General features: G+C 41.6%; 1 long non-coding RNA gene and 1 pseudogene across 1 annotated transcript; both read left to right on the top strand.

The window, feature by feature from the left end:
• The first annotated feature begins 534 nt into the window (after positions 1-534).
• Positions 535-5,161, top strand: LOC129053499 (uncharacterized). Its single transcript, XR_008518298.1, has 4 exons — positions 535-639; positions 915-1,037; positions 4,088-4,224; positions 4,909-5,161. It is a non-coding gene; the product is annotated as an uncharacterized LOC129053499 (long non-coding RNA).
• A 3,139-nt stretch (positions 5,162-8,300) lies between these two features.
• LOC129053306 (testis-specific basic protein Y 2-like) lies at positions 8,301-21,554 on the top strand (annotated as a pseudogene).
• The last annotated feature ends 3,771 nt before the right edge of the window (positions 21,555-25,325 follow it).

Here is a 25,325-nt window from a genome sequence, read left to right as displayed (position 1 = left end):
TGACATATCAAAGGGCCTATCATGCTGGTAATATGGCTCTTCTGCTTGGGATCTGCCCACTTGAAGAGTGACATATTGCTAGGCCAGATGCAAAGGTGATGGTACTGTTTTGCCAGAGACATGCTTTAAGAAAAGCTTTGTGGCTGTGTGTGTTGGCTCTTGACTATAATCTCACCACTTTGGGAGGCCGAGGCAGGTGGATCACGAGGTTAGGAGATCAAGACCATCCTGGCTAATACAGTGAAACCCCATCTCTACTAAAAGTACAAAAAATTAGCTGGGTGCCATGGCAGGTGCCTGAAGTCCCAGCTACTTGGGAGGCTGAGGTGGGAGAATGGCATGAACCCAGGAGTCAGAGCTTGCAGTGAGCCCAGATGGTGCCACTGCACTCCAGTCTGGGCAACAGAGTGAGACTGTCTCAGAAAAAAAAAAAAAAAAGAAAGAAAGAAAAAAAAGAAAAGCTTTGTGACATATCTGTATGCCTATCACCTAGGTGATGTGACTTCCTGCTTGGCCCTGTCCACCTGGAGCATTGTGACATGCATGTGGAACCTGAACTTATGTGATGTAACTCTCTTGACTGGGTCCTTTTCTAAGGGGGGCTTATGAATATCTCAGGACCCAGGACCACGTGATATGGTATTCAGCCTTGTTTTTTCCCACATATTAAAGTGTGACATATACCTAAAGAATCACCTAGGTGATATGATTCTCTTTTTCTGCCTGATCCCTGTCTACTGGTGACATTTGGCCGTATCTCTGAGCACACAACCTATGTGATGTGACTCTCTTATTCTGTCTGTGGTTTGACAATAAGAAGATTGTGAAAGGTTGATGAGTCCAGCACTTGGGTAAGGTAACTCTTGTCTGGTTGCTGAACAACCCCCACAAACAAGACTTTTGCTGTATTTCAGGGCCCAACACCTGGATGATGTTACTCTTCTGCCTAGGTCATGCATAAAGAGGGTATTAGGGCATGTTGCTTGGCCCAGTTCCCTAATGATATGACTCTCCTGCTTGAGCCAGAGCCACAGAAGGTATTTTGATATATCTTTTTCCCTTTCTGTATGTGTTTTGGCTCCCATAACTTTGCTGGTATTCTTCCACGTGTTGTTGTATCATATTGCTGGTTCCAGCCCCCAGTTAATGTGACCCTCTTTCCTAGGCCCTGCCTAGATAGAGTATTGTGACACATTGCTTGGCACAGCACCTAAGTGATGTTAACCTTCTGCCTAGATTTTGCCCACAAACGGAATTATGACAGATACCTTGATTCCATTCAAAAGCATGATGATCAAGCTTATATTGGGATTCAGCCAACAGGAGATATTTTGCCTCACATCACTAGGTTTAGATCAATAAGTTAGTCCCTTCATTGCATATTTATATAAAGCTCAGAGAAATTTACAACACTGATTCATATCATAAAACCTTCCAGTGTGGTACAGAGATATTTATAACAGATCCCAGCAAAAAGTTGAGATAGTGAGTCTCCACTACACATTCAAATGAAAGTAAAAGTTGTTATCTTCTCATATTTACAAATCTCCTTGTTAAGGTCCTGAGTCTAACAAGTGAATACAGGACCAAGTTGGAGTTGTGATTTTCAAAAGCTAATCTTGTCACAGGTGGGATTCTGACTCATATCTAGTCCCAGGTCACAGACTTAAAAATGGTCTCATCTCTGAAGCCAGCCTACAGGAGAGGTGCTGAGTGTCATACCTTGATTTAGGGCAATATGTAAGATCGTGAATTCATATAAGCTTGTGGGCCTCAGAGAGGTTTTCAGTTCTCATGCGTGTTGTATAATGTTCCCAGATATTGCAGAGAATGTCATACAAGGGTCAGCACACACATGAGATTGTGACTGTCGTATAAACAACTAGCTAACCATTAATTGTTTCACCCTTAAAGGTGAAGAGATTGTGTCATATCACTTGGAATCATACCCCAGTGTTGAGACATTTTTGTTTAAATTCCTTTCCAAAAGGGCATTGTCACATATCACTGGGTCAGAATAATGATAATGGGACTCTTCTGCCAGGGCCTTTAAAACAGGGGATATTTTCACACACCTCCAAGCCTAATGGCTAGTTGATATGTCTCTCCTCCCAGTGCATTGCCAACAGCGGACATTGTGATATATCACTAGATATAGCATCTAGGTAATGCTCCTGCCTGGAACCTGCCCACCAAATAAATTGTGACATACAACTGAGTGCAAAACCTAGGTGACATGACTCTCCTATTTGTCCTGGACTCTTCTAAGACAGGGAATTACTACATATTGCTGAGCCCAGCACCCAGGTGTTGTGATTCTTTTTTTATTTGTATTTTTCATCAAATCTGTCTATGTCGGGCATGGTGACATGTTACTTGAGGCTCTACCCAGGTGATGTGGCTCTTCAGCCTGATTTCTGCTCACATGTTAGATTGTGACATACAACTAGGAAAGCAGCCCATGCCCTGCCCTACTGGGAGAGTGGGATCTATCTCTGAGCCCAAGACCTAAGTGAAGCGACTCCCTTCTTCAGCCTGATCTTTGCTATGAGGGCATTGTGACATATTGCTGAGCCCAGCACTCAGATTTATTGACTCCCATTTCTCTTGAACCATACAAACAAACAGAAATTTTGACTTATTGCACGGCTCAGCACACATATAAGGTTACTCTTTTGCCTGGATTTTGCATACACTGAGAATTATGGCATATAATAATATATAATAATAGCACACTAAAAATGTGACTATCATGCTTTCCTGCAGCTACAGAAGGCATTTTGGCATATACTGAGCTAATTCTGTAGGTGTCTTGGCTCTGATGTTTTGCCCATTCTTTTTCTACATATGGGATTGTGTCATGGTGCTGGGTCCAGTACCCACTTAATATGACTTTAATTCCTATACACTGCCTAGAGATGGCATTGTGACATGAGGCATGGCACAGCACAGTGATGTTACACCCCTGCCTAGTTTTGGCCCACAAATGGGACTATGACATATACCTTACTTCAGTTCACAGGCATGATGTTCTAAATTACACTGGAAATCAGCCAAAGGAGATATTTTGCCTTTTATCACTAGAAATAGGCAATAGGTGAGGTTGTGGGTTGCATATTTGTACCAAACTCGAAGACCTTTACAATACTACCTCATAATGTATAAAAGTGTGCAGTACAGAGAGTTTCATGACAGGGACTAGCAAAAATTCAGATTGGGACTCTCGATTACACAACCAAGTAAAAGCAAACATTGTCACTATTCCATAAGTCCAAACCTCACTGTTAAGGTCTTGAGTCTAACAAGTGAATACAGTACAAAATCTGAATTGTGACCTTCATATGTGGATCTGGCCATAGGTGGGATGGTGACTCATTTCTTGATCCAGCTTATAGGCATAATAAAGTGTCTCATCCTTGAACCCAGACTACAGAAGAGATGTTGACTATTATACCTGAGTTTAGGGTAATATGTAAGATCAAGAATCCATACAAGCATGTAGGCCTCAGAGTGGTTTGCAACTCCCATGCATGCTGTATAAAGCCTTCAAATGTCATAGAGTGTCAATCAAAGCCCAGGAAACACATGAAATTGTTATGTTCGTATACACAGCCAGTTCACAGTTAATGGTGTCACCCTCAAAGGCAACAAAATTTGGTACATCACTAGGCCATGTACCCAGCTATTGAGACATTTTGGCATAAATTCTTTCCCATGAGTGCATTGTGACATATCACTGGGTTCATATCATTATAATGTGACTCTTCTGTCTGGACCCTGCCAACAGGGGATATTATCACATATCTCTGGAGCTATAAGTAGGGGAATTTTCTCTCCTGCATGTTCCCTGCCCCCAGAGGACATTGGAAAATATTAACTGAACATCTAGTTCATGTGACTCTACTCTCCTACCTGGGTCCGGCTCACCAAAGAAGTTGTGACATACTGCTGATTGCAAAATCTATGTGATGTGGCTTTCCTTCATACTCTAGACTCTGCCAAGCCAGCAGATTATTACAGTTTGCAAAGCCCAGCACTTAGGTAGAGTAGAGTGACACTCCTGTTTTTCTTTTTTTCCTGTCAATAGTGTGCTTGGTGACATAATCTTTGAGGCTGTCACATCACCAAGATTATATTGTATCACTGGACCAGCATAAAGCTGACACTTCTGACTATGCCCAGCCTTCAAATAATACTATACTGTATAAATGGCTGAACACCCAGGTAATGTGACTTTCCTTTCTTGTCCCTGGTCTCAGATCAAGTTTTGACATATATCTGAGTTAAGCACACATGCAGAATAATAACTCTCATACCTGGACCCAGCCAGTAAAGATAATTGACTCTCATAGCCAGTCTCATGACAATGGGTTATGTCCTGGGTTTTTCAATTGTATAAAGTTCACAAAGGATTATAACACTCAGGTATATCATATACAGTCTTAATTGTACAATGATTGTCATGAGAGGCCAGAAATGAACTGAGAATGGGACTTTTAAATGCATACCTAGCTGACATGATTGTCGTCCTCACAAGTGAACAGGGCCTAGGAATGAGATATTAATCTCACACATAAAAAACAGTCAAATTTTAAATAATTACTCTTATACATAGATCTGATTCACAGGTGGTTTGGTAAAGTTTGAACCATGATTCAGCACACCTGTGGTGTTATGTCTTCCCTACTGGAACACAATCTTCAAGTGGGATTGGGGCTCCTACACATGAATCTTGACCATTGTTGAGACTGTGACTCCTCTACTAACATCTACCTTATAGAAAGAGTTGACTCGTACAGGAAACCAGGTGTTGTGTGGCATGTGAAACTTATTTCCAAACATATCTCAGAGTGTGATTGGGAAAGGTAACCATGTCCAGCACATGAATAATCTGACTCTCTTTTCTAGGCCCAGCACACAGATTAAATAGTGCCTTATGTTGAACAAGCACCTAAGAAATGTATAATACCTTCTTTGGCCTTGCCTGCAAAGGGCACTTTCATATATCACTGGGACCATCATCCGGGTGATGTGAATTATCTGCCTAAAACCTGCCTACAAGAAGAATTGTGTTTTATATCTACATCCACCATGAATTGATGTGACTTCCTTCTACTGCCTTGGCCCAGCACTTACAGTGCCTTTTGACACATAAGCAGAAACTGTGTCCAGGTGATCATTGTCCTTTTTGTGTTCTGCCAACAGGAACATTGTAACATATCACTTAGCTCAGAATGTAGGTGATGTTTCTTTGCATTTTCCTAGGCCCTGACCACAGGGAGATTGTGACGTATTTCTGTGTCCCAGGACCCTTGTGAGGTCACTCTCCAGCCTTGGTAATGCACATAAGAAGCATTATGAAAAATAGCTAGGCCAATTGCCCAGGTGAAGTGAGTCTCCTCTCTTGCAAAAATCCTGCCCAGAGAAGAGGTTTTGATATTTCACTGATACCAGCATCCAGGTGATTTGACTCTCCTGCCAGGGTCTTGTCCACAAGGTAGACTGTGACTTCTCACTGAATCCACACCCATGTAGCTGATGAGATTTCCTTGTCTTCTCTCTGGCCACTGCCAATGTTGTGCCTTATACAAGAGACCATAATAAAAGCCTAATAACAACACATGCATCTGGAGCCAGGACATGTGCAGAACGGTGACTCTTATTCTTAAAGCTATATACAAGTGTACCTGTGACATATACCTTTGCCCAGCTATTTAATGATTTAATAATTCTGCATAGGGATAGCATCAAAATGAGGTTTTGACAAATCCTTGGTATAAACATCTTCATGATTTGACTGTGTTATCTTAATACTATCCATAGGAGTGATTGTAACATATTTCTGCTCCATCACATAAGTTACATGACTGTTCTCTCCTGCCTGTACATGATTTTCTTTGGTAACTGTATCACTTCTAAACACTGCATCCAAATGATATGACTCTCTTGCCTGGGCCCTGTCAAGAGAAGGCATAATGATATATTTTGTGTTCCGTCATTTACCTGATATGGCAGCTCTCCTCTCCTGCTTGGACGCTGCCAATAAAGGACATTGTGCACCAAGCTGGATCTAGCACACAAGTTATGTGGCATTTCTACAGGATCCTGCCTACAAGGAGAATATTGGAATATTTCTGGCCAAGAATTTAGGTGATGTGGCTGTTCTGCCTGCTTTATAACCGCGGAGAGTGTTTTACATATATACATAAAGTCTGAGACAGACTCACAGATGATGTTACTCTTTGACAGAGCTATGCTTCATAGAGGTTATTATGACATATCCCTGTGCCTATCACCTCAGTGAAGTGACTCCTAAATTGGGCCCTACAGACATGGAGTATTGTGGTATAAACAGAGAATATATATATATATATATATATATATGATATATATATCAGCTATATATATCAGATATATATATAAAACAGATATATGTGTGTATATATATATAAAACAGATATATATGTATATATATAAAACAGATATATATGTATATATATAAAACAGATATATATGTATATATATATAAAACAGATATATATATGTATATATATATAAAACAGATATATATATGTGTATATATATATATGTATACCTAGGCACAGCTCACAGAAATAATAGTGACTCTCATATGTGGACTCAGCCCACAGAGGATATTTTGACCCTTATAAATACGTTTACAGATGTTTGTGATGTCTTGGATCACCTTCTGCACACATCACAAATGATTACAACAGTCACACATATTTTACAAAGTCTGGGTTATACAGACAGAGTGAAAGCAGGGCTCAGCACACAGGAGAAATTGTGAGTCTTGGAGGAACACCTAGCTGACAGTAAAGCTGTCATCATCTCACATGGATGAAACCAGCTGTCACATATGAAGGTAAGACATGTGTCATATTATAAATCTCATCTGTGGGATTTTCTGACAATGTGATTGTGATATAGATCTTTGCCGAGCACCTGTGTAATTTGACTCTACAGACTTGTTCCAGACTATCTATGGGATTGTGATATCTATCTAGGCCAATCTCGAGGTGATGTGACTCTCGTGCCTGGGCCTTTCTCTCAGTAAGGATTGTGAAATATCACTTGATCTAACACGCAGGGGATGTTACATTTTTGTGTGTGCCATGGCCATCATAATTATTATGACATATTTCTGTGTCCAACTATAGGTTATGTAAATCTCCTCTATGGAATGGGCCCTGGGCAAAGGAAGGATAGTTACTTATTGCAAGGCCAGGCACACAGGTGAGGGTACTGTTTTTCCAGAAATATGTCACCAAAAAAGGCATTGTGACATATCTCTGGGCCTATCACCTATGTTATATGGCTTTTCTGCTTGGGCACTGCCAACCTAGAGAATGACATATTTCTAGGACAGACTCATAGGTGACGTTACTCTTTGACAGAGCTATGCTTCCTAGAGGTTATTATGACATAACCCTGTGCCTATCACCTCAGTGAGGTGACTCCCAAATTGGGCCCTACAGACATGGAGCATTGTGGCATGAGCAGAGAACATGCACCTAGGTGATGTAACACTTTTACCTGGGTGCTGTCCTTAGTTAGCCTTGTGACATATGTCAGGACCCAGCCCCCAGTGATGTGGCTCTTCTGTCTGGTTTCTGTGCACACATTACACTGTGACATATTCCTACAAAAGCAACTAGTTGATATAATTCTCCTCACCTGCCTGAGCTCTGCCATCTGGGGACATTGGGACATATCTCTGAGCTCATGGTCTAAGTGATGTGACTCTCTATTTCTGCCTGGGCCTCACAATAGGATGATTTTCACACATTGCTGAGCTCAGCTCTCAGGATATATGACTCTTTTCTATTTCCCAAACCATGTCCCCCTTAAAAGGAATTTTGACCTATAACAGGGCCCAAGACCCAGATATTGTTACTTTTCTGCCTGGTTTCTGTAAAAAGAGGAAATTATGGCATATTTCCTATTGCTGTGCCCAGCACCATTATGATGTGACTCTCCTGTCCGTGCTGGAGACACTGAAGGTATATTGACATATCTTGGGTCCGTTATGTATGTGTTTTGGCTCTCATAACTTTTCTGGCTTTTTGTCACATGAAATGATGTCATATTGCTGGGTCTAACACCCAGTTAATTTGACCCAATTTTCTATACCCTGCTTAGAGAAGGCACGGAGACATATTGCTTGGCACAACATCTAACTGGTGTTACCTTTCTGTTTATTATTATTATTATTATTATTATTATTATTATATACAAATGGGATTGTGACATGTATCTCGATTCAGTTCATATACATGATGATCATGTTTATACTGGAATTCAGAAAACAGGATATATTATGCCTCTCATCCTTGGATTTAGGGCAACAGGTAAGTCCTGGGTTGCATATCTGTACGAAGCCCAAAGAAGATTACAACACTGACTTATATTGTATAAATTCATTGGTGGTAAAAACTTTCATAACAGTGCCCAATAAAATGTTCAGATTTGGACTATTGGTTACACACCCAGGTAAAATTAAATGTTATCACCCTCCTACATACACAATGCTGACTGTGGAATATGGCACAAATTTGGAACTGTGAATTTATATGTGGATCTGTCTGGAGGTGGGATAATAATGGGTCTTCTCCTTTAACCCTACCTATAAAAGAGATGCTGACTATCAAACCTGAATTGAGGGCAATATGTAAAATTTTGAATCCATATGAGCATGAAGGTCGCTGAGAGGTTTGCAACCCTCACGCAGGTTTTATAAAGCCCTTGGATGTAAAGAGTGTCATACATTGGCCCAGCATACATGTGAGATTGTGACTCTAATATTCAAGCTTAGCTGAAAGTTAAAGGTGTCACCCTAAAAGATGAGAAGAGTGTGTCTTATCACTAGGCCTGGTAACCAAGTGTTGAGAATTTTGGCTTAAATTCTTGCTGATAGGTGCATTGTGAATTATCTCTGGGTCAGAATCCTAATAATGTGAAACTTCTTCTTGGACCCAGCCAACAGGGGATATTATCACGTATCTCTGGACCTACCAGCTAGGTGATGTGTCTCTCATGCCAGTGCCCTGCCACAGGGGACACTGGGACATATCTCTATAGTATCTAGGTAATGTGGCTCTCCACTCCTGCCTGGATTCTGGCCACTGAAGAAATTGTGACATACCACTGAGTGCAAAACCTAGGTGATGTGACTCTCTTCTTTGTCTTGGACTCTGCCAATGAGTTTGTCTTGTACTCTGCTAATGAGGAAATAATAATATATTGCTGAGCCCAGCACCTAGGGATGTGGCAATCCTCTATTTTTCAACCCAGTGTTTAGTGGTCATGATAATATTATCTGAGACTGTATCCAGGTGATATGACTGTTCTGACTGGGTCCTGACTGAAAAGGAAGTTATAATGTGTCCCTTGCTCAGCACCCAAATAATGTAACTCCTCTGTCTTGTCTCTGTCCAAAGGTGAAATTGCGATGTATACCTGGATTCAGCTCATATACACAATAATAACTTTCATACCTAGACCTAGCCAGTGGGAGATATTTGACTTTCACAGGCAGTCTTAAGGCCATGAGTAATGTCCTAGATCTCCCACCTGTAATAATTCACAGGAAATTATACTATTCAGGCAAGAGTTTCATAACAGGTACCGGCAACCAGGTTCTATTGTGACTCTTGGATGCATACACAACTGACACGATTTTCATTTTCACACATGTACAGAGCCTACAAATGAGATAGTAAATCTCACACACATAAGCAGTTGAAGCTTGAAATTGTTAATCTCATACATGAATCTGATCCATAGGTGGTTTGGTGATGTTTGAACTATGATTTAGCCAACCTGTGGTACTTTGACTTTCCTACTGGAACACAATCTTCAAGTGGGATTGAGGCTCTTACATATGGATCTTTCCTATTTTTGAGATTGTGACACCTGTACTTCAACCCAACTTATAGGAGGTGTTGACTCTCATACCCAAAGCCAGGACTTGTGTGGGACTGTGAAACTTATTTCTGAACATTTTTGAGTGTGTAATTGAGAAGTATAACTTTGCACAGAATCTGAGTGTTTTGACTCTCCTTTCCAGGCCCAGAGCACAGTTAAAATTGTGACTTACGTGCACCAAGCACCTAAGCAATAAGTAACATCTTTTTTGGTAATGAAACATAGGGTACTTTTACATATCACTGAGACCAGCACTTGGCTGATGTGAAATCTTGGCCTGAAGCCTGCCTACAGAGAACACTGTGGTTTTTATTTAAGTTGATTACTTAAGTGATATGACTTCCTTCTACTGTCTTGGCCCTGCACTTCTGGTGGATTGTGACACATAACTAGGTACTGCACCCAGGTGATGTGACTTTTTTGGGGGATGAAGTTTCTGCCAATAGGAAGCTTTGTAACATATTACTTGGCTCAGCAACTAGGTGATGTTTCTTTCCTCTTGCCTGTGCCCTGACTGCCAGAGAGACTGTAACATATTGCTGAACCTAGCACCAAAGCAAGGTTACTCCCCTGCCTTGATCCTACACATAGGGGCCGTTGTGATGTATATTCAGGCCAATTGCCTAAGTGGAGTTTGTCTTCTCTCCTGCCTAAGTTCTGCTCACAGGGGGGATTTTATATATCACTGAAAACAGCATCCAGATGATGTGACTCTTCTATCAGAGTCCTAGCCATAAGGACAATTGAGACGTTCCACTGGACCAGCATCCACTAAGGTGATGGAACTTTCCTTTTTCTCTCTGCCCACAGGTATATTGTTCCATTTACCTGAGACCAGATAAACAGCCTAATGATGATGCTTTTCCCCATGGCCAGGACATGTGCAGGATCATTACTCTCATCCCTGCCCCTTTTCACAGGTACTATTGTGACATACGCTTTTGCCCAGCTACTGAATGATTTAATAATCCTGCCTTGTTATAGCCCACAGATGACATGTGGACCTATACCTTTGCCAAGATCCTTTGTGATTTTACTCTAGTGTCCTAACAGGTTCTCAGAAGTGACCATAACATATCTCTGCAGCCGCTGTCTAGGTTACATGACTCTCCTCTTCTGCATGAACCCTGCTTCCACTGAAGAGTAGCATTTCTAAGCACTGCACCCAAATGACATGAGTCTCTTGTCTGGGCTTTTTAAAGGGGAGGCTTTGTGATATCTCTCTGGTCCCATCATTTAGGTGATATGACTCTCCTCTACTGCCTGGACACACTCCACAAAGGGCATTATGCCATAGAGCTGAGCCTAGCACCCAAGTTTTGTGACATTTCTGTTAGGGCCCTCTCTACAAAAAAAATTGGAGTATTTCTGGCTTAGGATATAGGTGATGTGGTTTTCTGCCTGTTTAGCTACCACAGATGAGATGGTGCCATATATGTAGACACATCTAAAATGCATGATAAGGACTCTCATATGTGAACCCAGCCAATAGGAAATATTTTGACTCTTACAACTAGGCTTAGGGAGTTAAGTGATATCCAGGATCTCCTTCTGGTAAAAAGGTCACAGAAGATTACAACATTCACACATATTTTATAGCATCCTTGTGTTGTATAGAGAGAATCATAACAGGGCCTAGCACATGGAGAAAACTGGGATTCTCATATGCACATTCAGCTGACAGTAATGGTTTTCACCATTACAGATGATGAAGGCAACTGTCCTACATAAAAGTAGAACATGTGTGATATTGTAAATCTAAGCCCTAGAATTTTATTCCATCATGACTGTGATATAAATCTTTGCCAAGCACCTGTGTGAGTTCACCCTTCAGACTGGTTCCAGCCTACCTATGGGATTTTGATATCTACCTAAGCCAGCCTTGAAGTGATGTGACTCTTTTGCCTGGGCCCTCCACTCAGAATTATAACATCATTGGATCCAGCACACAGGTGACATTACATTCTTGCTTGTGCCATGCTCGCAGACATCATTGTGACATATTACAGTGTCCATCAGTTAGAAGATGTCACTCTCCTCTCTGGAAAGGGCCCTGAACACAGGGAAAATTAGTGACACATTTCTAGGCCAGGCACACAAGTGATAATGCTCTTTTGTCAGGGCTATGCCCAAAAAATGGCATTTGACATATCACAGGACCTATCATGTAGGTGATATGGCTCTTCTGCTTGAAACTTGCCCAGTTGAATAGTGACATACTGCTAGGCCAGGCACAAAGGTGATGGAACTCTTCTGCCAGGGCCATGCTTTCAAAAATGCTTTGTCATCTATCTCTGGGCCTATCACCAAGGTGATGTGACTTCCTGCTTGGTCCTGCCCACATGAAGTATTGAGATATAAGCATGGAATCTGCACTTAGTTGATGTAACCCTCTTGCCTGGGTCCTTTTTTAGGGGGACTTGTGAATATCTCAGTACAGAGGACCACACGATGTGGCCCTTCAACCTGGTTTTTGCCCACATATTAAATTGTGACATATAGCTAAAGAAGCATCTAGGTAATATGGCTCTTCTTCTGTCTGAACCCAGCCTACTGGTGATATTGGGCCATATTTCTAAGCCTGTGACCTAAGTGATGTGACTCTATTTTTGTCTAGGGCTTTACAATGGTAAGATTATGACATATTGATGAGCTCAGAACTTAGGTAATGTGACTCTCGTCTTGTAACTGAACAATGCCCATGAACAGATCTTTTGCCGTATTTCAGGGCCTAGTACCCGGATGAAGTTGCTCTTCTGCCTAGGTTGTGCATAAAGAGGAAATTGTGGCATATTTCTTGGCCTAGAACCCTAATGATGTGACTCTCCTGCTTGTGCCGGGACCACAGAAGGTATTTTGACATATCTTTGGCCCATTTTCTAGGTGTTTTTGCTCTTACCACTTTGCTGAGTTTCTTCCATGTGTGGTTGTGTTATATTGCTGACTTCAGCCTGCAGTTAATGTGGCCCTCTTTCCCAGGCGCTGCTTACAGAGGGCATCATGACATATTGCTTGACAAAGAACCTAAGTGATGTTAACATTCTGCATAGGTTGCTAACAAATGGGATTATGACAAATACCTTGCTTCAGTCCAAAGGTATGATGATCAAGCTTATGTTGGGATTCAGCCAACAGGAGATATTTTTCCTTTCACCACTGGGTTTAGGTCAAAGAGTCAGGTTATTCATTGCATGTTTCTACAAAGCTCACAGTAGTTTACAACACTAACTCATGTAATAAAAACTTCCTGGGTGATACAAAGTGTTTCTTAACAGTGCTCGGCAAACAGTTAAGATTATGATTCTTGACTACACACTCAGGTGAAAGTAAGTTTTTTACCATCCTACATTTACAAAGCCTATTGTTCAGATCCTGAGTCTAACAAGTGAATACACCACAAAGATGGAATTGTGACTTTCATAAATGAATATGGTCACAGGTGGGATGGCGACTCATTTTTGGAGCCAGCTCTCAGTCATGATAATGATCTCTTCCTTAACACCAGCCTATAGGAGAGATGCTGACTGTCATACCTGGGTTTAGGGCAATATGTATAATCGTAATTCTGTAAATGCCTGTAGGCCTCAGAGAGGATTGCAACTCTCATGTATATTGTATAATGTTCTCAGGTATTATAGAGAGTGTCATACAATGGCAAGCACACACATGAGATTGTGACTCTCTTATACACAGATAGCTAACATTTAATGGTGTCACCCTTAAAGATGAGGAGATTTTGTAATATTTCTTGCACTAGTACCTGGTGTTGAGAACCTTTAGTTTAAATTTCATTCCATTAGGGCGTTGTTACATATCACTGGGTCAGAATCAAAATAATGTGACTCTTCTTCCAGGGCCCTGCAAACAGAGGATATTTTCCCATATCTCCAGGCCTATTGGCTATGTAATATGTCCCTCCTGCCAGTACCTTGCCCAGGGGAGACACTGTGACACATTGCTAGATTTAGAGTCTAGGTAATTTGACTCATCCCTCCTGCCTGGATCCTCCTCACTGAAAAAACTGTTATATACCATCAAGTGCAAAGCCTAGGTGATGGAAGTCCCCTTTTTTTTCCTGGACTCTGTCAGGAGAGGGAATTACTACATATTGGTGAGCAGAGCACCCACGTGGTGTCATTATCTATTTTTATAAGAAACCTGTCTACACTGTGGATGGTGACATATTACTTGCAGTTGTACCCAGGTGATGTGGCTTTTCAGTCTGGTTTCTGCCCACAGGTAAGATTTTGGCATATAAATAGGGCAGCATTTAGGTGATATGACTCTCCCTTTCTGCCTGGGCCCTGTTTACTGGGGACACTGGGCTATATCTCTGAGCCCATGAACTGAGGGAAGTGACTCTCTTTTTCTGCTGGGTCTTTACAATGGAGAGATTGTGAAATATTGTTCCGCCTAGCAATCAGGTTATTTGATTCACCTCTTTTTTTTTCTCAAATCATGCCCACAAACAGAAATTTTGGCCTATTGCAGGGCCCAGCACCCAGATAATGTTACGCTTTTACATGGGTCCTGTATGTAGAGAATATTATAACATACTGCTGGGCCCAGTACCCTGAAAATATAAAACTCATGACTTTGCTGGAGCCAGAGAAGGTATTTTCACAGATCCTGGGCCCATTATGTAGGTGTTTTGGCCTCATCTTTTTGCTAGTTTTTGTTTGTTTGTTTGTTTTGTTTTTTGGCTTTTTTCCACATAATGGATTGCTTCATATTGCTGAGTCCAGAACTCAGTTAACATGACTCTAATTCCTATACACTACCTAGAGAGGGCATTGTGGCATGTTGCTTGGCACAGCACTTAAGTGATGTTACCCTCTGGCCTTCTTTTTCTGCCCACAAATGGGACTATGACTTCAGGTCACAGGCATGATGGTCAAATTTATATTGAGATTCAGCCAATAGGAGATATTTTACCTTTCATTGCTAGGCTTCAGGCAATACATAAAATCTGAGTTGCATATTTGTACCAAGCTCACAGAGCTTTACAACGCTAACTCATCATGTATGAACTTCTTTGGTGGTATAGAGAGTTTGCTGATAGGGACCAGTGAAGAGTTCAGTTTGAGATTCTTGATTACACACCCAGGTAAAAGCAAGTGTTGTCATCATTCTACATGTCCAAAGGCCACTGTTAAGAACATGAGTTTTACAATCGAATGCACTACGAAGTTGGAATTGTGACCTCGTTATGTAGGTCTGGCCACAAGTGGGATTGTGACTTATTTCTAGATCCAGCTCACAGGCATAAAAATGAGTCTCATTTCTAACCCAGCCTATAGAAGAGATGCCGACTATTACACCTGGGTTTAGGGGAATATGTAAGGTCATGAGTCCATATAAACATGAAGGCCTTAGAGCGGTTTGAAATTCTCATGCATGATGTATAAAGCTTTTGAATATTGATGAGTGTCATGCAACAGCCCAGGATATTTGTGAAATTGTTACTCTCATATACACACCCAGCTCAGATTTTATATTGTCACTCTCAAAGACAAGAGGATTTGGCCTATTAATAGGCCTAGTGCTTAGGTGTTGAGACTATTTGGCTTAAATTCCTTTCCTTGGGTGGATTGTGACATATCACTGTGTTAGAATCATAATAATGTGACTCTTCTGTCTGGACCCTGCCAAAAGGGGATACTATCACATATCTATGGGTCTATAAGCTAGATGATTGGTCTCTTCTGACAGTGTCCTGCACCCAGAAGACATTGTGAAATATTGTTTGGCTTAACATCTAGGTAGTGTGACTCTCATCTCCTGCCTGAACCTTGCTCAGCAAACAAATTGTGACATACCGCTGATTGAAAAACCTACATGTTGTGACTCTCCTTCACATTCTAGACTCTACCAAGAGAGAGGGTTATTACATGTTGCAGAGTCCAGCACATGCATAGGTGGAGTGACTCTCCTCTCTTTTCTTCCCTTTCTAAGGTGGGCTTCGTGGCATATTATTTGAAACTGTAACCAGGTGAAGTGACTCTTCTGACTAGGTCCAGCATACAAATGAGATTATGCTGTATCACTGGTTCAGTGTCTAGCTGAGTTGACTCCCTTTCCTTGTCCCTGCTTACAGGTGAAATTTTGACCTATACCTGGATTAAGCACGCATGGATAAAAATAACTCTCATACCTGGACCGAGACAGTAGGAATATTTTGACTCTCATAGCCAGTCTCATGGCCATGGGTAAAGCCCTGTGTTTTTCACTTGTATAAAAGTCATGAAGGATTATAATAATCAGGTATATCATATAAAGCATTAATGGTGCAAAGAGTGTCATAACAGAGACCAGCAACCCGGTAAGAATGTGACTCTTTTAGCTGAAATGATTGTAATTCTCACATATTAGCAGGGTCTAGGAATGAGGTACTAAATCTCACACATTAAAAGCAGTGTATGTTTGAAATAATTACGCACATACAGGGACCTGATCCACAAGTGGTTAACATTTGAACCAGGATTCAGCACACCTGTGGTGCCATGACTCCCCTCCTGGACCACAATGTTCAGGGGGGATTGCGGCTCTTATACATGAATCTTGTCCGTTGTTGAGATTTTGACTCCTCCATTTTGACCCAACTTATAGAAAGAATTGACTCACATACACAAAACCAGGACTTGTGTGGGATGTGAAACTTATTTCCAAACATATATGAGAGTGTGATTGGGACAAGTCACTTTGTCCAGCAAATGAATAATTTGAGTCATTTTCTGGGCCCAGATCACAGAAGTAATTGTGCCATATGTGGAGCAAGCACCTAAGCAATAGATAACATCCATCGCAGCTCTGCCTTCAAAGGGAAATTTTACATATGTCACTGGGACCATCAACCAGATGATGTGAGTTATCTGCCTGAAACCTTTCTACAAAAGGAATTTTGTTATATATCTAGGTCCATCATATAAGTGATGTGACTCCCTTCTACTTCCTTGGCCATGCACTTACAGGGCATTGTGACTAAGAACTGGGTACTGCATTCAGGTGATGTGATTTTTCTTTTTGGTTTCTGCCAACAGGAAGCATTGAACACGTCACTTGGCTCAGTACCTAGGTGATGTTTCTTCACTTTTGCCTTGGCCCAGACCACAGGGAGATTGTGACATATTTCCTGGGACCAACACCTATGTGAGGCCACTCTACAATTTGATTACTGCACAGGGGAGACATTGTGACATACATCTAGGCCAATTGCCTCAGTGAAGTGAGCCTCCTGTCTTGCCAAAGTGCTGCCCAGAGAGGGGGTTTTGATATGTCACTGAAATCCAGGTGATGTGACTCTTCCACCATGTTCCTGCCCACACCATGTTCCTGCCCACAAGGTGAATTGTGATGTCTCAGTGGCCCAGACCCACATAGGTGATGGGGCTTTCTTGTGTTCCCTCTGGCCACAGGTGATATTCTGCCATATACCAGAGACCAGAACAAAAGCCAAGTAACAACTCATATGACTGGAGCCTATGAGTTGTGCAGGATGGTGACTCTTAGACTTAAGCCTTTTCACAAGTGTAATTGTGACAAATACCTTTGCTCAACTCCTGAGTGATTTAATAATTCTGCCTAGGTATAGCAAATGAGATTTTGACAGATACGTCGGTCAAGCACCTTGGTGATCTGACTGTTGTATCCTAAAATGTCCTCAGGGGATATTGTAACATACTTCTGTATCCTTCGTCTAGGTTACATGACTCTTCTCTCCTGCCTGTACCCTGCTTCTTTTAGTGATTGTAGTATTTATAATCCCTGCATCCAAATGATATGACAGTCTTGCATGGGACCTGTCAACAGGAAGCATTTTGACAAAATTTTGGGCCCATCATTTATGTGATATTTCTCTCCTCTCCTGCCTAGACACTGTCCACAAGAGATATGGAGCCACAGAGCTGGACATAGCACATAAGTTATGTGATATTTCTTAGAGTGCCCTGACTACAAAAAGCATACTGGAATATTTCTGACCCAGCATTTATGTGATAGGGCTGTTAGGCCTCCTTCTTAACCACAGAGTGAATTGTAACATATACCTGTGCATGGCTCACAGCCATGATAATGACTCTCATATGTAGACTCAGACAATAGAGGATATTTTGCATCTTGTAACTCACTTTAGGGACATGGGTGATGTCCTGGATCTCCTTCTTGTACAAAGGTCACAAAATATTACAGCACTCATATATATTTTACAAAGTCTATGGGTTATACACACAAAGTCAAAGCAGGGCTCAGCACACAGATGAAATCGTGAGTCTTGTTTGCACACCCAGTTAAAGCTGAAAGTAAGAACTCATTATCTCACATGCATAAAGGAAACTGTCACACACGAAACCGGGCATGTGTGGTAAGATGGTAAATCTCATCTTTGGAATTTTCTGACAGTGTGAGTATGATATAAATTTTCACCAAGCACTTGTGTAATTTGATGCTCTGGACTTGTTCCAGCTCATAGGTGGGGTTATGAAACCTACCTAAGCCAACCTCAAGGTGACATGACTTTCCTGCCTTGTTCTATCTCTCAGTAAAGATTGTGACATATCACTGGATCTAGCTCCCAGGTAATGTTACATCCTTACTTGCACACTACCCACAAAAATTTTTGTGACATATTTCTGTGTGTACCTCATAGTTGATGTGAGTCTCCTCTCTGGAATGGGCACTGCACAACAGAATGATAGTGACATAATGCAAGGACTGGTGCACAGGCAAGGGTCCTCCTTATCCTGTGGATGCCTGGAGGAGGGCAATGTGACATATCTCTGGGTCTATCGCCTACATTATGTGGCTCTCCTGCTAGGGTTCTTCCAACCTTGAAAGTGACACTCTTCTAGGCCAGGCACACAGGCGATGTTACCCTTTTCCAGGGCTATGCTTCACACAGCACCTTGTGACATATCTCTGGGCCTGTCACCTAAATGAAGTGACTCTCTCCCTGGGTCCTAACCAGATGAAGCATTGCATCATAAGCAGAGAACCTTCACCTAGTATGATGTATCTCTCTTGGCTAGGTGCTGTGCTAAGAGCAATTTTTGACACATCACAGGACCCAGCACCCAAGTGATGTGGCTCTTCTGCATAGTTTCTGTCCACATGTTAAATAGTGACATATTTTGATGGAAGCATGTAGGTGATATGGCTGTCCTCATCTGCCTGAGCTCTGCCTGGTTGGAATATTAGGACATATCTCTGAGACCATGACCTAAGTGATGTGACTCTCTTTTTCTTCCTGGCCCTTCATAATAGGAGGATTTTGTCACGTCACTGAGCCCAGGACTCAGGATATGTGACTCTCCTCTTTCTCCTTAACCCTGCCTAGAAAAAAGAAATTTGACACATATTACTGCCCAGCATGCAGATCATGTTACTCTTCTGCATGGGATCTGCATAAAGAGAAAATTATGGCATATTGCATATTGCTGGGCCCAGCACACTTAAGATGTGATGCTCCTGCCTGTGCTGCTGATACCGAATGTATTTTGGCATATATTTGGCCCATTATGTAGGTGTTTTGGCTCTGGTAACTGGGCTGGGTTTTTTACACATATGAAATTGTGTCATATTTCTGGGTCCAGCACCCAGTTAATGTGACCCAATTTCCTACACCCTGCATACAGAAGGCATTGTGACATATTGCCGGGCACAGCATCCGAGTGATGTTACACTTCTGCACAGTGTTTTGCCCACATATGTGATTATAACATATACCCAGTTTAAGTTCACAGCCATGATGATCAATCTTATATTTGGATTCAGCCAATAGAAAATATTTGCCTTTCATTGTTAGGCTTGGGGCAATAGATAGGGTCCTGTGTTGCATATCTGTACCAAGATCACAGAAACTTACACAACTAACTTACATTTTATAAACTCTTTTGTGGTAGAAATTTTCATAGCAGGGGCCAGCAAAAAGTTCAAATTGGGACTCTCGATTACACACCCAGGTGGAATTAAAAGTTGCCACCATCCCACATTTACAAAGCCCACAGTTGAGTCTTATACCTAAGCCTTTCCACAAGTGTAATTGTGACATATATTGTAGTTCAGTTCCTGAGTGATTTAATAATTCTGCCTAGACATAGCCTACAAAAGAAAGTTTGACAAATATCTGCACCAAGCACCTTGGTGATTTGACTGTGCTATCTAAAAACTGTCCTCAGGCAAAATAGCCACATATTTCTGGACCCATTATTTAGGGTATATGACTCTCCTCTTTGACCTGTACCCTGCTTCCTATAGTAATTGTAGCTTTTCTAAACACTGCATTCAAATGACATGACTCTCTTTTTTGGAGAAACTCTCCTGTTGAGAGGCATTTTGACACATGCTTGAGCCCAGCTTTTAGGTCATATGACTTTCCACTCCTGCCTAGACACAGCCCAAAATGAACATTGTGTAACAGAGTTGGATTTAGCACACAAGTTATGTGATATTTTGAACAGAGTTCTTCCTGCAAAAAGAATACTGGAATATTTCTGGGCCAGAATTTATGTGATGTGGCTGTTAGGCCTGATTCATAACCACAGAGCAAATTGTAACAAATACCTGGGCAGGGCTAGCAGGAATAATAATGACTCTTATACGTGAACTCATCCAATAGAGAATATTTTTATTCTTAAAATTCAGTTTAGGGACATGCATGATGTCCTGAATCACTTTGTTGTACAAACGTCACAAAAGATTACAACACTCACACATATTTTACAGAGCCTTTGGTTTATACAGAAAGAGTCAAAGCAGGGTTCAACTCAGATGAAATTGTGCGTCTTGTATGCACATCCGCCTGACAGTAAGGACTCTCATCATCTCTCGTGGATGAAGGCAACTGTCACACATGGAAACAGGGCATGCATGGTTTTGTAAATCACATCTTTTGAATTTTCTGACAGTGTGATTGTGATATAAATCTTTGCCAAGCACCAGCGTAATTTGACCCTCCAGGCCTGTTCCAGCCCATATACAGGATTGTGCTATCTATCTAGGCCAACCTCGAGGATATTTGACTCTCCTGCCTGGGCCCTTCTCTCAGTAAGTATTGCACATATCACTAGATCTAGCATCCAGTTGATGTTCACCTTCTTGTCTCTGCCGTGCCAACTGAAATTATTGTGAACATATTTGTGTGTGCACCTCATAGGTGATGAAACTCTAATCTCTGGAATGGGCCCTGCATAAAGGAAGGATGGTGACATATTGTGAAGCCAGGCGTACAGCTGTGGGTACTTTCTGCCAGAGCCATGCCCAAAGTAGGGCATTGTGACATACCTCTGCACCTGTCACCTAGGTTAAGCGGCTCTCCTGCTTGGGCCCTGACAACCTGGAAAATGACATATTTCTAGGCCAGACACACAGGTGATGATACTCCTTTGCCAAGACTATGCTTCACAGAGGACTTTGTGACCTATCTCTTGGGCTAATAAACTAGTTGATGGGACTGAATGCTTTGGCCTCACACACATAGAGCATTGTGACATGAAAGTGAAACCTGCCCCAAGGTGATGTAACCCTTTCACCTTGGTTCTGAACAAATGGGGACTTGCAGCATACCTTAGGACCCAGCACCCAGGTTATATGGCTCTTCTGCCTGGTTTCTGCCCATGTGTTAGATTGAGACATATACCTAAAGAAGCACCAATGAGACACTGCTCTCCTCTTCTGCCTGAGTTCTGCCTACTGGGGACATTGGGACACGTTTCTAACCCCATGACCTAAGTGACATGACTCTCTTCCCCTGCCTCAGCCTTTAAAATGCTGAAATTGTGATGTATTTCTGAGACCAGGATTTAGGTTATGTGACTATTTCCTTTTCTCTGAATCATGCCCACAAAGGGAAAGTTTCACCTATTGCACTCAGAAAGGATGTTACTCTTCTGCTACAGTCCTGAATAATAAGGGAGTGATTGCATAATGGTAGGTCCAGCACTCTAATGATGCTTCAGTCCTGCTGGCGCCAGAGCCACAGAGAGTATTTTGACATATCTTCAGCCAAATCTGTAAGTGTTTTGGCTTTCATCCCTTGGTTGAGTTCATTATTTTTTTTACAAGTAAAATTGTGTCATATTGCTAGGTCCAACATCCAGATAATGTGACCCCACTTTCTGTATTCTACCTAGAGATGGCACTGTGACATGCTGCATGCTACAGCACCTAAGTGATGTTACTCTTTTTTGTAATTTTTTGCCCACGAATGGGATTACAAAATATACCTTGTTTCAGTTTACAGGTATGATGGTCAAACTTACATTGTGATTCAGCAAATAGAAGATATTTTGCCTCTCATTCCAAGGCTTAGGGCAATAGGTAAAATCCTGGGGTGCATATTTGTACAAAGTTCGCAGAACAATAATTAATATTGTATAAACTCCTTGGGTGGTAAGGAGAGTTTCCTAAAGAGGCCCAGCAAAAAGTTAAGATTGTGATCCTCAATTACACACACAATTGAAAGTAAAGCTTGTCACCACACCTCATTTAGAAAGCCCATGGCTGAGATACTGAGTCTAACAAGTAAAACAGTACAAAGATGGAATTGTGACTCTCTTTTGTGGATTTTGCCACAGGTGCAACCGTCACTCCTTTTCTGACCCAGCTCACAGGCATAAAAATAAGTCTCATTCCTGAACTAAACATAAATGGGAGATGTTGACTGTCATAACTGAGTTTAAGGCAACATATAATATTCAGCGTCAAAATGAGCATGTGCACGTCAGAGTAGTTTGTGAGTCTCATGCATGTTGTATAAAATTCTCAGCGGTTCTAGAGGATGTCACACAATGGCCCAGCACACAAGTGACAATGTGACTTACATACATAGGAGTTAGCAGTTAAAGGTGTCACCCTAAAAGATGAGGAGATATTGTCATATCACTGGGCCTACTACCCAGCGGTAAAAACTGCTTTAATTGTTTCCCATGTGTGCATTGTGATGTATCGTTGGGTCAGAATCACAATAATGTGACTCTTTACTACTTGATCCTGCCAAGTAGGGATATTATCACATGTATCTGAGCCTATTTCTTGGGTGACTTATCTATTTCGCTTGTGCTCTTTCACCAAAGAACATTGTGACATCATTGGGGATAACATCTAGGAAATGTGACTCTTCTCTCCTTCCTAGGTCCTGCCCACTAAAAGAATTGTGACATAACGCTGACTGCAAAAACTGGATAATGCAACTCTCCTCTTTATTCTGGAGTCTACCAAAACAGGGGATTATTACATATTGCTGAGCCCAACACCTACTTGATGTGAGTCTTCTCTGTTTCTCTAAGATTATAATGTATCCTGAGCTCACCATCCAGGTGATGAGACTCTCCTGCTGTCTTTCTGCCCACAGGTAAAATTTTGTCATATACCCAGCTTCAGATATCATGCAATAATATAACTATCATACCCGGACCCAAAACGGAGAGATATTTTGATTCTCAGAGCCATTCTTATGGACATAAGCAAAATAATGGTTCTCATAGTGGTATAAAGTTCACACAGTATTATGACACTCCAGCATATCATATAAAATGTGAGTAGTATGATGAGTGTTACAACAGGGAACAGCAACCCAATGCTATTGTGATTATTGGATCCACACCCAGCTGACACGACTGTCATTCTCTCACAAGAACAGAACCTGCAAATAAAGTACTAAATCTCGCCAAAAGAGCAGTAAAAGATTGAAATTGTTCGTCTCATATGTGGGTCTGACTCACAGGTGGTTTGGGGATGCATGGTTCAGCACACCTGTGAGGCTGGGACTCTCCCCCTGGAACACAGTAATCAAGTGGGATGGCCATTTTCTACATGGATTATGCCCATTGTTTAGATTGTGTCTCCTCTGCTTTGACCCAACTCTCAGGAGGTGTTTACTTATGTAAATAAATCCAGGACTTGTGTGGGACTGTGAAACTTACTTCTGGTGTGTGATTAGGACTTAAAAGTTAGCCCAGCTCCTGAGTAATTTGACTCTCCTTTTCAGGCCATAACCCGAGATGAAATTTTGACATACGTGGACCAAAAACCTAAGCAAAGGTGACTGGGCCTGCCTTCAAATGGCACTTTTATGTATCACTGGGATGAGCACCCAGGAGATGTGTATTATTTGCTTGATTCCGGCCTATATAAAGCATTGTGGCTTTTATCTAGGTCCATCATGAAAGTGATGTGACTCACTTCTACTGCCTTTTCCCTGTAATTATGGTGCGTTGTGACACATAACTGGATACTATAACCAGAAATCATGACACTCCATTCTGGGTTCTAAAAACAGAAAGCTTTGTAATGTATCACTTGGCTTAGCACCTAGGTGATGTTTCTACTCTCCTACCTCACCCTCACCACAGGGGGGACTGTGACATATTGATAAACCCACCTCCTCCAAGGTGAGGTCATTTTCATACTTTGGTTTTGCACCTAGTGGCCATTGTGACATATATCTAGGCCAACTGCCTAGATACAGGTAAAGTGATTCTCCTCACCTTCTTAAGCCCGGCCCGACAGAAGAAATTTTGATATATCACTAAAACCAGCTTCCAGGGGTTGTGCCTCTTCTTCCAGGGTCCTGGCCACAAGAAAGATTGTGACATCTCACTGGACCAGCACCCTCAGAAGTGATGTGACATTTCGGCTTGCCCTCTGTCTATAGATGATATCATGCCATATACTTGAGAGCAAATGAGAGAACTAATCATGACTTTTAAACCTGAAGCCAGGTCACATCCAAGATGGTGACTCCCATTCCTGAAACTTTCCACCAGTGTTATTGTGACATATTCTATTTCCCATCTCTTGAGTGACTTAATCGTCTTGCCTAAATGTTGCCCACAAATGAGATTTGGACACATTGCTCAGCTGAGCACCTTGGCAATTTGACTCTCCTGTCTTAAGAATATCCTCAGGAAGGATTGTCGCATGGTTTTGGACCCATCATCTAGTTTTCTTACTCTCCTCTGCTGTCTGAACCCTCCTTCCACTGAGGATTATAGCATTTCTAATCATGCCATCCAAATTGTACGAATCTATTTCCTGGTCCCTTCAACATGAGACATTGTGACATATCTCTGGGCCTAGCATTTAGGTGATATGAATCTCTTCTTCTGTCTGGACACTGCCCACAAGGGGCATTGTGCCCTATATCTGGTTTTAACCCCCAGTTTATGCAACTCTACTGCCAGGAATATGCCTACAAGGAGAATATTGGAACATTTCTGGCTCAGCATTTAGTGTACTTGGCTGTCATGCCTATTTCATAATCCACAAATAAATTGTTATATATACCTAGGCACAACTTACAGGCATGATAATGACTCTCATATGTGGACCTGATAAATAGGGTTACTTCTGAGTCTCATAACTTGCTTCAGAAACATGAGTGA

This window comes from Pongo abelii, chromosome Y (genome assembly GCF_028885655.2).
Source record: "Pongo abelii isolate AG06213 chromosome Y, NHGRI_mPonAbe1-v2.0_pri, whole genome shotgun sequence".
NCBI classification, from domain to species: Eukaryota; Metazoa; Chordata; class Mammalia; order Primates; family Hominidae; genus Pongo; species Pongo abelii.
The sequence above is the reverse complement of the archived record's forward strand: the minus strand, read 5'-3'. Positions and strand labels throughout refer to the sequence as shown.